We start from the raw sequence: 8871 nt of genomic DNA, 5'->3' as shown, positions 1-8871 counted from the left end.
TTATAGATTCTGTCTTTGAGCTGAGCTGTAAACTTGGAGAGATTACTCTCCACTTGTTGATTCTGATATTTTATGTAAATAGTGCATACAGTCCTGTGTTATTTCGGTATTTAGTGATGAGTTTGCTCCTAGTGCACTTTTACTCTAGTTCTAAAATTGATAATGATCAATTTTAGATTTTAGAGCCTAGAGTGGTATTTGTCATCTGGGTACAGAGGTCCATTGCACACAAGTGATTACTGACAGGCAAATAATTTCTTTTTTGAAGTTTCGTCTATTTTCATGCTGTTTTTTCCATGTGATAGGAAAATGAAACGTGCTGTAACTACAAAGAGGAATAAAACAGTAAAACACCCAGCCAGGTTGCTTTGTGTGCAGTAGAGCAATCACAAGAAAACAAGATCTTGTTTGGCAATCTGTAAGCATTGTTTGATGTACAGGAGATATAGATTTAAATGCAGTAGAAAGCAGAAAATTTTTGTCTTAAATTAAACACAAGAGCCTACTGGTGAAATGTACTCCAAGTGGAATTTAGCTCATGAAGAAAAACAGCAAAAGGCCTTATTTATGTGAATAGGTCCTTAATGTGAGAGAAGTGATACCAGAGGCTTTTATGATTTTCTTGATGGGAGCTTCTTTCACCTCAAGTGAACTACAAAAAGGTGAACTACAGACTGGATTAACTAGGAATAGGTGAATACCATGACAACAAAGCCCAATACTAAAAGTTCGACAACTAAGAAAAATGTTTACTTGCAGGCTTTAAGTTTTTGACCATGGAAGAACAGATGATTTTCAATTCCTCTTCCACTTAGTTTAAGATATATAAGCTAAGTACCTCTATGGAGAGAAGGACTGTGTCTACACTGGCAAGTTATGTGGACCCATGGGAGCATAGGAACGTATCTCTGCAGAGAAGCATTTGGTGCCCAGCTCATCTGTTTTATAGCTGTTATTTTCATGGCTTAATTCCATGTCTACTTTTGTAAGTAATGATGTTTCTTTTCTCTGCACCGGGTTATACAGGTATAGCAAAAAAGCAATTCCTGAAATTGGTGAAGGGTATAAATTTTCTAGAGTATGATTTATCTACTGATCTGCATTATGTTCTCCTTGTCATTACTGGCAACGTATCTTTGCAGTTCTCAGGTGAACTGCATTCCTTTTCTTCATTAATTGGTTTCCTGCAGCTATGAAAACTAGAGCTTTTTAAATTTTGCCTGGGAGTTTTTAATCAATATTTATTATATGAAAATGCAGGATATGGTGCAATATTTGAAAGACAGATTTGGGTTAATTTAGGACAAGAAAGAGACATTCTAGAGAGTAGGTACAATCCTGTTGTGCTTCCAGGTTTAGGGATCAGTGGTAATTCAGTCTCCAATGCATTTATGTGGAATGATTATGTAAGTCTACTTTGAGATTGTATTCAAAAAACTCTGTGATATGTTTCGTGACCATTTCATTTGGAGCTGGACTAAGAGCAATGATGTATTATGCCCCCAGTGCATCAGCCAGTAGGTTACCATGACTAAACTGCTGATTTGAAAGAGATTTGGAGTAGTATTTTGCAGATGTGAATGGCTGTGTTCTTTCAACAGACGATTTTTAGAAATACTTTTCTTAATTGCCATGTCAGTCACTCTCTCAAGAGTCTATCTCTGAAATATAATTTAGACTAACTTTTACATGATGTTGCCCAGCAAATCTCCAATACAGTTGTTAGAAATTTATAAAGCTTCTTGAAATATTATGTTAAGATTGTTTATGTTTGGAGAGCACTACACATCATTCAAATGGGATTGATACAAACTGCAAAACTGTTTGCAGGTAAGTGCAAAAATATTCTTACGATAAAAACATTTGGAGTTCATGAAAGCAGAATGGGAGAATATTCATATCGTATGCTCAGTTTCATACAGTCCAAAATTATCAGATAAATAACTTTTTTACCAGGCTGTGTACATGAAAAGTGTATTTGGCCTCAGCAAGGATAGGGTAAATAGCAAATCTGAGCTGCATTTCTTGAATCTGCTTGAAGTAAATGCCCACTCAGCTCATCCCTTGGGTCCTTAAGCTCTCAGGCTTCAGCCTGGTATAACTTCTCCTGTTCCCAGCATTCCCTATCTTGTAGGTTTACCCTGGTGTAAACCATCTCAAGGAAAATGGTTCCCCAGCTGGAACACCTCCTGTGCAGAAGGGAAGCTGCTACCTTCCCTTCCCTTCTAGAAAAACAAACTCTGCTCTGTATTACACTGATGAAAATCCATTTCTGGTGGAGTTGCTGTAGAAATGCAGCTGTGTAAGTGAAAGTATATCTCTATTAGTCTGGGCTTACCCAGTTGACTCTCCTGTCCTGAACTGTTGCTCGAAGGAGCAGAATAGCTTTGACAGGCCATTATGTGGGAGCAGGCTGATCTTCTTAGACTGGACAAAAGTCCACAGGGCAGGAACAAGACCTGAAAATAGAAAATGAGCTTTTTATTAAGTCATATTACTTGAAACTTTTAAACTCAGCAAGGTACTATCAGATGTGCCCTAAGTTCCGACCTTTCTCACCATGCATGTTAGGGACACCTTTCTTCAGTAGGTGATGAAAAGAGAGAGTTTGAAATTGTGTTCTGTTGTCTTCCAAGAGGCTTAAATCAGCATCCCTGATTACCACTTAATTTTGCATTAATTATAAACTAGTCTGTCTTTGCTGTTATACCCCTGATTAGAGCCATCTTATTTGGTGCTAATATGACCTCTGCAGAGCTTCTGAGTAATTCAGGATGAGAGCAGAATTTGTTAATCACCTTCTAGGTTTATCTTTCTAAAACATAGCACAATTTCAGGCTAAGTACAGGCTTAGGGAGAGCTATCCTGTCACATGTGAGAAAACACAATCTCTGAAAAGCTCTTTTCCGTCTCTTTATTTTTCAAGTGGCAATTTTCAGTGGGAACTACAAGGTGGAAGCAGGAAGACATTTCAATCAGTAGCAACTTGTACTTACTGCTTTATTTTTTAATTATAACACATAAATGTGGGGTAAGGGGTGGTTAATGTGCTCAGAGCAGAGGAGAAACATGCCTTTTTGCTGTGGTTTGTTTCCTGTTATGGAAGAAGGCATCACCCTTTTGTGTGAAACACACAGAGAAGAAGCATTATGCAGGGAAATCTGTGGCTTTAACACCACCGAAGTGGCTCTGCCCTTCGGCCTAGCACCTGCAGACACAAGGAAAGAAAAATAATTCCTGGATTGTAGTTTGGCCAGTAATGCCCAGGAGAAGAAACAATGCAGGACAGCCTGGAAACGTAGGTGCAGTCTCATGTCTCTTCAAGCTCTCTGCCAAACCTCTCGGCACTAGCAGCATGACCGGATCCTCTGTTATCTCTAGGGAATGAATTTATCCTGAGGCACCTACAGTTAACATCTCTTTTTATGGTCTGTGGCCCTAGAGATGTTTCAGACATTGGTAGCTTGAGCTGCTCAGATCAGCGCTTCAGGGTAGACAGTTGTGAGAGCTTTTTCCTGGCTGGCTGTGTGCTCTGGTTTGTTTATGCCTTCCACTAGCTGCACAGTTTGTCCCACAGCACTGAGCTTGTGCATTAATCCTGCAAGAAGCTTCTGGCAGCTTTGCAGTGGGGGAAGACTCTACAGTGTCTAACTGGTTGGCATCCTCTTCTGGGGTGTTTAATACAGATAAAACTTCAAGCAGCTGAACTAAGCATACAGAATGTGAGAGCAGTAGCCAACTCGCGTTCAAGTGTCTCATTTCAGGGAGTCTGAGCGTGCGAACGTTGGGCTTCATGGAAATGGGCCTGCAACACCTCAGTGCTGCAGCAGACTGAATTTCAGTGTTTCATTGCAGCCTTGACAGAAAATATTACTACAGAGCTGCAAAAAATGTGTGAGTATGTATATTTTCTCACAACATGCAAAACCCCAAAGCTGCCCTCTGTTCCTGTGTTGCTTTGCCTTAGTTTGGTCTCTGATTCACCCTGTTGTTTGGATACTTATTGCAACTGTATCACGATGTGTCCCAGTTGTTTACATCCCTAACTGTCCTGCTCCATCTCACAGCCTGTACTTGAACAAACTTCAGAGACGTGCCGAAGGCAGTGGGAAGGGGAAGGAGGGATTAAACCATCTGGTCCTGCTGCCTTGTTGCAGCTTTCCCCATCAGGTTTTCTGCGCTCTCTTGGGAGAGCTCAGGACAGCATCTCTCCCCCTTCCTTCCATCTGCGCTGTTGGGCTACAACTCTTGACCACCTTTGCCTTGTGATTGAGATATGTACAAAAAAAGGCTCTGTGCAGCCTTCTCCCCTGCCCCAAGAATTATTCCCAAGCGTGTTTTTTATTCGAACTTTTTTTTTTATATAACAAGGGAAACTAAACTCCTACAAGCTGCTTTAGCTGAGATCGGCACAGCATTTATTTCACCAAATTTAGTTGGAAATCCTGAAACCTCTTAAGCAATATCATAATGAATAAATTGGTTACTCTCTTATCTCCTACCTTGCACTTTATGGATCCAATGACACCAGTGCAAGGGTGTCCCACTCAGAAGTGGTTTGATCAATGCTCCTTTGCTTATAGATCACAACCTTTTAATCCCTCTATCCTCTTATGCCCTCTCCACTCTGCTTAAGCAGCTATGTGCATTCACAGAAGCAAGGTAAAGAGGGTAAAGATAGGAAAAGAGAAAGGCAAGAGGGAGAAGTGATGCATTTTTAAACCTTTTTACCTCTTTACCTTTTATTATGGAGAGCTACAGCTAAACTGAAAAAAGGGGGTTATTAATTGTATTTCCTAAGCCTGCTAAGTAGATCTTTAATTTGTGCATCAAAACCTAGTAAAGCAAACATCATCTTGAAGCCTCAGATTGCCCTCTATGTGCTGTATTTTCTAGTACCTAGTATCTAGCTTGAAGTTGCAACTGCCAGCCAGCATTTGGAGAATCTCAGCTTTCATTTCCAAGACTAAAGTGCATTTCTAGCTTTCATGACTAATGGTGAAAAAAGCTTAAAAGCCTTTCAATTGGAAAGTTCTACAAACGAAGTGAAAATGTTTGTTTCCTTTTAATCTCATATTTTAAAGTGTATCTTAAAGCAGAACCTGTATTTTTAACAAATGGGGATTGAGTGTCGGGAACAGTATGGCAGGACACTGTATGTCGAGAAAAGCTGCCAGCTCATCGCACAATAGCAGTTGTAAAAGCTATTTAAGAAATGTTTCAAATGTTGTCTACAACGCTCAAGTGTATTATATATCACTTCACTGAAAATTGTATACTACACTGTCTCGAGTTACTGAGAGCTCTCCAGTGGTTTTGAATGCTGCAGGCCTCACGTATATCTTTGTCAAATGCTCTCAGAATAGTTCTGAATTTAGCCTTTATTCTGGCAAATTGTGTGAGTCATTGGAAAGTAAAAGTTTATCTCTGTTACGGGGGCACAGTATGTTACTCTGGAAAGGTAAAAGAATGTAAAAGATGGAAGTTATCAGGCAGTTAAGCCCTATTTGTGTGGAAACATAGCTGGGGAAATGGATGCTAGAGAAAAGCAATGTACCATTTGCATGGTAACACTGGTACTGCAAGAGTCAGGAGCACAGTTGTTCTCTGCAGGTTTTGAAAACTAATTTTTAGAAGTTAATACTTAAAATCCACTTCAGCTGTAGATGATTGTCCAAGATAACAGTGGATATGGACTGACCTGATGAAAGGGGCACTCCCTGTACTCAGCAGGCTGGGCTCTGCGCAGGGCTGAACACACATCTGAAAAGGCACAGTTAGGATAAACCTATGCTACACTTATTTTCCATTTGAACCCCCGAGACAGACGGGTAAGACAGACAAGCAGTGAGACTACTTTAAAAATAAGCATATTTGAAGAGTTCTTGTGTAGATTCCCACTCCTGACAAGTGTATACCTGTCTGCCAGCTGCTGATGTTGCTGGCATGTTTCTGCCCTACTCCATTCCCTCAGAAACTAGAGGTTATAAGATATCACAGCCTGCTTTTATAGAGGGAGTGCTACAACCTGCTTCCCTCTTGTGAACATAGACAAGAATATTCAGAGAACAGGCAAGTATACGACTAGTGATAGATGTGAGAAACCACCGAGGGTTTCAGTAGATTATAGAAAGGCAGGAAAAGGTAAAAGAATTGAAAACAGCTGCTCCAGTGATTTAGCACACTTATCTGAGACTATTGGTCTAGACCTTTAGGTAAACTTCACTGTATTTGTGGCATGTGAGCTACACCGATGTGATAATTGTTTTAAAACAATTTGAAAACAATTTAAAACAATTGAACTAATTGTTTTAGTTCTGTACTTGTTTGGAAGCTCATGCCTCTGCTAAAATGAATGGAAAAAAACAGTCAACAAAAAGGGTACCCATAGTTGTGCTGCTGTTTGTATTTCCAGAACAGTACAAGATAGGTCAGCAATCTGTAACATCTTTCATAGTCACTGCTATGAAGATAATATTTGAACAAGATAATGGCTATGTAGTTGCATGGTATGTACGTACGTTGGTATCTGAGACAAAAGGAACAGAAGTTGCTGTTTGTGCTTTTGCATTTCGGATGGAAAAAGTATGGAGATACACATAGTCAGGTACAGGTATGCATATATTTGTCATGCTTAGCAGGATGGATCTGAAATGTCCAGGCCAGGCTGCAGTTCAGATTGCCTCACTAAGAACAGGACAACTGCTCCTTAACCTGGCAATGAGCTGTTTGAGCGTACAGGGGCTACATTTCTGCATGCCAACCTCCAAGAATGATTCCTCAAATCAGAGCGGTGAATGCCAAACCAATTTTAAACATAAATAAATAAATAAAATTCAACAGGTAGCTGAAATGGTTATTAATAATTTCGTAGAATTTCTCGTGTCTTACTAAGAAAAATAATGTTTAAGCTTCAAAACTGCATACAAAGCTGATATAAAGGCTGTAAGGAGTGACCCCCATGGAATAACAAAATTATACTTTATTAGTTTGAGTAGTTGGCATCCATGGTTATCACATTTCTCAGGGTTATTAAACATTCTCTCTGCTTTGTCATGCAAGCTAAGCCCACTGTGTTTTAATAACCTACTAAACAGTTTTAGTTTGAATCATTCTGGCCTCAAGCAATATTCAAGATCCCCCAGTCTCTCCATAGAGACTCTGAGGTTGTAGGGCTCTGTGTGTTCCCTTTTGTTTTCTTTCTATTTCTCTGGGTCTTCATCTGTTCCTTGTTTTTATCTACTAGATGAACTCCAAGGGACTTTAATTAGCTAGCTGAAAAAGAAAATGCACAGCTGAGTTGAAAGAAAACACACTGGAATGTGTTTCTTCGTGCAAATTGCACTACAGGTTGCAGTGGTTTGTGCCTTGGCATAAGGAAAATGCTAACAGTGCCGTTATCCTAATCAACAATTGAATAGCCCACCTTTTTCCCCTCTCAATACCTGGTTAGAGAGAAGAATTTCCTCCCAGTGATTCCTTAGACCTTCTTCTCCAAGTTTTCACATTCCTTACTGTTTTTTATCTTTCTCCTCAACATTTTATGTGCATAAGGAAGTTTCTAAAGGGCAATTAGGTACCAAATTCCCTTTGGAGGTCACTGGAAATTAGATTTTAGAAGTACAGGTGTTATGTTTTAGACTCAAAATGAGTCGCATATTCCTGCGTTATTATGTAGTGTTCCCTGAATCATTCTGTTCAGTACAAAAATACTCTTTACCGGTTAAAAAGTAAAAAATTCAAGAACTTGCCACTGTTTTGTTCCGTTCCATGTGGATAATATACTGAATTCTTCAAAGAAACAAACAAGTAAAAAATACTGTTGGATGTTGCAATGCTCTTTAAAATGCCATAGATTCAGCTGCTTGAATCTCCGTTACATTGCAGCAGTCTTCTAATCCTCACAAATGAATGAATACATATGGTTCACTCTGCTAATCGTTACAGTTCTGGGTATCAGTTTTCACATTTTATAATCAGAACTACTCTCAGTATAACCCAGACTAATAATAACAAGGAAAATGGTATAACAGGAGTGTAGTTTTAGCAACTGTGATCTAAGGACATAAACATGGCACATGTCTACAGGGTCTGGTCATACTTTTTATCAGGGTGCCAGACATAGACCTTAAGCTTATATTTGGGACATGAAGAATTTCTGTGCTCAAATCTTGCCGCTTTTACTATGTCAAGATGGTGAAAACATGAGTCATCATTCTTCAGGGAGCTTCTCAATGTGTATGCTGAACCAATGCAACAAGTGTTGCAAACAAAGCCACTTTGGTTTGAAGTAAGCCATACTTCTATTGAGACAATCCTCTCAATTTTAACCTATTTACTTCCCAATTGCTAATTATGAAGTAAACTGTTCCTCCAATTAGATCCTCTGTATTATCTCTGTTAGTAGATGAATAGTTTTGGTCATATCTCACTATACAGGAAAATCCAAACAATTTCAACAACCTGTGTTTATTTTCTTTAAGAGTTTGGCTTGAAAAGTCTTTCGGAGAACTCAGCAAGGAAATTGGCTTGTAATTACTTGTAAAACTATAAACATCTTTCAAAATATTCAGAATATTCTGTTCTGGATGCCCAGCTACAGTCAGGGAATGCTCAGGGTGAGAGGAAAAGGGTTTTAATAAATATATGTATGTAGCCGAGCCTTTCTTTTCTCTTCGTCTCTTACAGGAATCTTCCAAGAATATTTCTACACTGAAGCCTCTGCAATAACTGCACCTGATATAGTTTCAAGTCAGCTCAGGTATCAATGAAAGGTAAGGAGATTAATCTGCTTTCTTGGGCATTTCAGTCTATGGCCTTTCCTTGGCATCTCGGGGCTCTAGCTACCCTGCCAGCAATCCCTGGCATGGC

This window comes from Nyctibius grandis, chromosome 4, assembly GCF_013368605.1.
Source record: "Nyctibius grandis isolate bNycGra1 chromosome 4, bNycGra1.pri, whole genome shotgun sequence".
In the NCBI taxonomy this organism is placed as follows: Eukaryota; Metazoa; Chordata; class Aves; order Nyctibiiformes; family Nyctibiidae; genus Nyctibius; species Nyctibius grandis.
The sequence above is the reverse complement of the archived record's forward strand: the minus strand, read 5'-3'. Positions refer to the sequence as shown.